The sequence below is a fragment of the Cornus florida genome, unplaced genomic scaffold, assembly GCF_030987335.1.
Source record: "Cornus florida cultivar Cherokee Brave unplaced genomic scaffold, ASM3098733v1 CherokeeBrave_3.0.0_Hap2_Chr03, whole genome shotgun sequence".
NCBI lineage: Eukaryota > Viridiplantae > Streptophyta > Magnoliopsida > Cornales > Cornaceae > Cornus > Cornus florida.
In genome coordinates this window covers 69,934,296-69,940,822 of record NW_026775573.1, presented here as the reverse complement: position 1 = coordinate 69,940,822, position 6,527 = coordinate 69,934,296, and positions in this window count along the sequence as shown.

Genomic DNA, 6,527 nt, shown 5'->3' with positions numbered 1-6,527 from the left:
GATGCGAGCTTCTTGATCAGCAATGTCTCTTCCTTTGTGATGGACCTAGGGATGGCAATGGGGTGGTTTGGGGCGGGGATTTCATTCCTCATTCCCATTTAATTTTTTCACCCCCATAACCGCCCCAAAACTCGCCGGGTTTTTCAAAGCAGCCCCTGTCCCCATCCCCATTTTCATAATCGATTCCCCAAAAATCGTCCCAAATTGAAACGAAATGAGGGTTGGGGTTTCCAATTGTGTAACGGGCCAAGTGTTCTGTAATCCGATCTTTTCAAAGCAGCCCCCGTCCCCGTCCCCGTCCCCGTCCCCATTTTCATAATCGATTCCCCAAAAATCGTCCCAAATTGAAATGAAATGAGGGTTGGGGTTTCCAATTGTGTAACGGGCTAGGTGTTTTGTAATCCGATCCAAAAAGTTAAGCTATTTGGGGATGTTAACACTCAAGTATATATACCCAATCACTTTTTCATTTGGATTCAATGTGGAACAAGACCCTTTTAGGCAATGAATTGGTCATTGGTCATGTGATTAAAGTCCAATTATTATTCATTTCCATCAATAGGTGGTTTTAATTCTGAATTTGATTTAAGAAATTTCATTCTAACTAGATCAAAATTAAATTTACAGTTATTTGATACAATTATATATAAATATGTATATGTATGCGTATTGTATGGGATATTTTAATAATGGGTTAGTTGCAAACTAGCAAATAACTACTCCCTTTTGCACCATTGGATTCTTGTGGCCAACCTTCCTGTAAAATGAATTTTGCAAGAAATAATCCTTCGAAATATCTAAAAGTTGCAATCCACACCTTTAGTAAATGGATAATTCCATAAAAATGAAATTTTGTAGGTCAAAGGCCAAAAAGATGGAGTCAAACTTCTATTTTTCAAATAAATGAAGTTTTGTGAAATGCTGAGGTGGACATGGAAACTTATTACGAAATGACCCAGCTACCCTTTCTCTCTCTTCATCTCTCTTTGTGATTGTCTTTTCAGTCAAAGCTTCCTTTGCCTGTTTTTATAAATCTCTTCACACCTGAAAGTTTATGATGAACTGAGTCAAGAGCAACGATGATGGCGACGATGGAGTGCTCTTACCGACGACAAACAAGGATTGAACTTACCAGTGAGACGCGAGTCTGAGCCTGGTCTGGACGACGGCGGAGCAGCATGGTTGGGTCTAACAGCATGGGTGTGGTCGCATGAGATGTTGTCAGGGACAGTGATGGAGAGAGGGACGCACCATGTGTTTTTGATATGTTTGCAACAATTGGGTCGGTGGGCAGTGTGTATAGTTGTTTCACATTTTTATTTATACATATCCTGTTATTGTACGAACTATATTTATGAACTGCCATATATATCAGTATATGGATTTGATTTTGTTGATTTTTAATTGAATTCTGTAATTCATTTGTCATAATTTGATTTGTTTGTCAGATCTCTAAGAAACACACACTACTGGTGTTGAAAATGCAAAGAAGGTGAGGGGTTGGAAAATTAATAGATAGAAGAAAGTAACAGCACTATTTGTGTTTGTAATTTACTAATAAAAGCAAACATTTATAGAAAAACTGTTTCTATGGTATATGATCATATCCAAACTTAACAAACAGTACAACCCCTGTCGTTGCTTGTAATCCTTGCTTGTCGCCGGTAGGAACACTCCATCGTCGCCATCATCGTTGCTCTGGACTCGGTTTATCATAAACTTTCAGGTACGAAGAGATTTATAAAGACAGGCAAAAAAAGTTTTGACTGAAGGAGCAGACAATCACAAAGAGATATGAAGAGAGAGAAAGGGTGGTATTTTCGTAATAAGTTTCCGTGTTTACCTCAGTTTTTCATAAAACTCTATTTATTTGAAAAATGAAAGTTTCATTCCATCTTTTTGGCCTTTGACATACCTAACTTCATTTTTATGGAAAACTTCATTTTTATGGAATTATCCCTTTAGTAAATGGCAATATGAAATTACCAGAATTTTTATTTATTCGTTTATAAAAGAAATATGAAATTATCAGAATGACCTAATTTATTTTTGAAACTTAATTTTTTTTTTTTTAATAATATAAAAAGAATTGCCAACAAAGTAGAACTTTTACCAATGTAAGGAGTGTGGTTCTTATGGTAGAGAGCGCTCTCCTTTTGCATTTCTTCTGCAGTTGAATATACCATAAATAAAAATATATATATATATATATATATATATATATATATATATATCCATCATAGATCAAATTGACAGCTATTGCGGAAAATATGAACATTAGAATTACATGAAGTAGGAGAATAATTTACATAAGCTACTGATAAAATTAAAGCTCACATCACATTCTATAATGATCACAGAAATTATATCACTAATGACTAAACCAGTGCAAGAGTGATTAGTTTGGTCAAGGGCTAAAGCATTCAACAAGCATGGAAATGGAAGCATCGGAGCAGAGCAACACAGGCGAGTTGACTCGCATTACTTGGGTCAAGGTGGTTGACCACCCAAAAGAGCTCCTTTTTTCTTCCGGTTGAACCACCTGGCTAGACTCGGGAGCGGTGGGGCTCGATCCACTTGAGAGAATGGTTGGGCCCTTTTTGCGCAGCTTGGCCAGCTCATCAGTCCACATATCTATAATCCCAGACATGCCCACTCTTTTTCCTTCACTTGAGTAACAACTAACAAAGAGATACCAAAGAAGAGAGAAGATCTAGATGTGTTTTTGAGATAGTTGAAACTTGTTTGTTTTGAGATATGAAGCGTCACAGCAGCTCCTTATATATATATATATATATATATATTAATCGATAAGTCTATGTGCTATGAAATACAGAGGCATCATTGTTGGCTCTGTCACATTTTGTTGGCCCCCACAATAAAGTTCAAAAACCGAAGCAAGTTAGATATATCTTGGTAATAAAATAAAACAAAACCGTGTTCGGTGCATATGGTATAAGGCTTCCAAATACTTAAGAGAGTTAGGTTGGCATCCGGTTTTCCGGACAAAAAGGAGGGAAAAAATACCTAAAAATTGTTTTCGACATCATGTGTGAATGTTGTCACCCTTTATCATTTTAAATTTTTACTTTTGTCAATTTGTTTCAAAAAAGGGGGAGAAAATATAAGGATTGAGGGGGAGAAAATATTATTGAGGGGGAGTAATTTATAGCATGTTTAGTAAGCTTTCACTGGTAGTTAGGTGAAAAGGTTTCTAATGATGATCAAGAGCAGTTAGAAGATATTCAAGTAAAAAATTCTGTTTTTATTTATTTGACAAATTGTAATCTTTCTTTTTTTCTTGGGTAGGTTATAAATTTGTTTCTAAGGTTTTGGCACGAAATTTTCAAAGGGGGAGATTGTGAGATATAAAATTTGTAATCGGCGAATTTTGTTGTCAAAGCAAATTCGATCGAGTTGTAATTTTCAGTTCAAATTTCAAGTTCTAGATCGGAAGCGCAATTGAAGAGTTGTTCGTATTCGATAGCTTGATGACTTCGAAAAAGGTAAGAACAACACTTTAGGAAATTTAATTAGAAGATAAGAATACTTGCATGAATTGCATGCTTTCAAAATTGAGCGTTGCCAAAAAATTTCTAAGTGTTAAAACCTTTTGTTCTAGTTTGGCCAATTTGAACCGGTGCTTTTGAACCAGTTCAAGTACCAACTTGAACCGGTTCAAGAGCTTCTGAACCGGTTCAAGTCCTACAACAATTTTTGGTAACTTGTTTCTTATTTTGTTTCAACTTCCTATTTTGTATATACTTTTACCTTAATGGTTATGCACAAAATTGATTTGTTTTTCAAGTACAATTAGGATTTCTAAAGTCTATAAAAATATAATTTTCTCACTTAGGTTCATACGGCCTTTTGCATTGAAAATTCTGATTTTCATTGAGAGCCTTTTGTGAGATTTCTAAGAACGTACACACTATACACACACGACTGAATTAGGGTGTTGTTCAATTCCTAATCAAATCTTATTCCTTTTACAACAAATTAAGATTTGAACTTATGGAGTGTTGTTGATCAACCAACAATCCTTTTACAAGGTTTGAGACATAAGTCTGAAGTTGAGAGCTGTTGGACGAGAAGTCGCAAAGCCAGAGGGTTAAGCGGATTGAGTTTTGGTAGAATGAAGGAGTGTGAGCCTGAGTCAAAGTTAGTTATATTTTACTTCATACATAGTGGATCATTTTCCGCTCGAAACAACTTGAGATTTTCTAATCGGTTTCCTCGCTAAAATGCGGGGTACTCTAACTTTACTTATTATTTTGCTATATTATTGTGTTAATTAATCAGTAATTTTAGTTGAGTAAAATTGGATAAAGAAACGCATGATTAAATCCCTCAAAAATGATTTTGACATCGACTTTCCATCTCCTTGCACAACTCACAAAAGTATGTAATAAAATATATGTAAGAATTCACTCGTGAATTATTGCTATTTATTAAAGGATGTAATTCATTAATTTTTCTCTCTAAAAAAAGGAGAGGATTCAATTTATTATGGGAGTGAGTGTGTTTCATGCATGGGTTTAAATTAAATAAATAAATAAATAAATAAAAATAACCATTTTAAATTATCTGAGTTGACCACTAAAACCTTCGAACTTTTTCTTGCTCCAAAATGTCCAAGTGCAATTTTTCATCCAAATAGTTTTAAAAAATAAGCATATTGATAGATTACATAATGGTTAAATTACACTAACACACTTTAAGATTAGGCCAAAACTAAATTATATTTTAATTTTATGCTTAACCAATTTTAATAATATATCATAATACATAAGGGTAATTTAATAAATTTATAGTGTATTCGGGACGGGGTAGGGCAAACATAATCGGCTTTTTCAAAGCAACCTCCATCCCCGTTCCTATTTACATAATCGATTCCCCAAAATGACCCCTAAATTGGATGGGATAGGGCCACGCCGGAGAGGGGATTTTTGCCACCCCTAGATAGACCATTATGCATGTATAGATGGAGGAGATTGTAGTGTATATGAGTGCATGCACACCTCCGAGTCAGGTACTTGGTGTGACACCAGATGAATGACTAAGTTTGATTTTGATACTAACTGTAACTCACCGAGTGCTTTGTGGTCCGATTTAAAAAGTTAAGCTATTAAGTGGTACTAACACCCAACCATATACACCAAATTACTTTTTCATCTGAATTCAATGTGAGACAAGATCCCTCTAACATTAACCCTCCTCAGGGCGCTGCATTGGTATGAGGAGAATGGAGTTTTAATTCTGAATTTGATTTAAGAAATTTTATTCTAAGTAGATCAAATTTAAATTCACAGTTATTTGATACAATTATATATAAATATGTATATGTGTGCGCATTGCAAGGGATATTTTAATAATGGGTTAGTTACAAACTTGCAAATAACTTACTCCCCTTTGCACCATTGGATTCTTCTGCCCAACCTTACTGTAAAATGAATTTTGCAAAAAGGCCATGGAATTCACCTCTCTCTCTCTCTCCAGATGCCCGCCACAAACCTCTCTCTCTCACACATATTTTTGTGGTGCAGAAATACCTCATTTTTATTTTTATTTTTATTTTTTGGAAGAAAAAGAACCTCAATAAATCAATTTTTTTTTTTCTTCTTATTTTTCGATGAAATTCTCAATGAATCAACTTTGTAGGGGGGGAATAATAAATTAATAATGCATGCAACAATTTTCTCATGATATGATAATTGGTCCATCCAAATCTGATATCAGTACCACAAGTCACAACAAATGTCCTATTTTATAAGTGAAATCCGTCACCAAAATATATTGAATTCTCACCACACTGCTTAACCTGTTGTAGTTTTCAACTAAATTAAACACATAAAAAAGTTGATTGATACCTTCAGATCTTTTTCCAAATTACACATTAGTCCTGGAGGTGCAACTGTAGTTTTCAACTATATTAAACACATAAAAAAATTGATTGATACCCTCAAATCTTTTTCCAAATTACACATTAGTCCTCGAGGTGCATTCCATGGCCTTTTTCGGAGCTATTCACACCATGTATGGCGCGCGCAACAACAATTTTCATTCGTAAGTTTGTCCACTAATAAATAAGGAGTGTGGTTCATATGGTAGAGCAGAGCTCTCCTTTTGCTTTTCTTCTGCAGTTGAATATACCATAAATAAATATGTATATATATATATATCCATCCTAGATCAATTTGACAGCTATTGCGGAAAACATGATTAACGTTAGAATTACATGAAGTAGGAGAATAATTTACATAAGTTACTGATAAAATTAAAGCTCACATCACATTCTATAATGATCACAAAAATTTTATCACTAATGAGTAAACCATTGCAAGAGTGATAGTTTGGTCAAGGGCTAAAGCATTCAACAAGCATGGAAATGGAAGCATCGGAGTAGAGCAACACAGGCGAGTTGACTCGCATGACTCGTGTCAAGATGGGTGACCACCCAAAAGAGCTCCTTTTCTCTTCCGGTTGAACCACCTGGCTAGACTCGGGAGCGGTGGGGCTCGATCCAC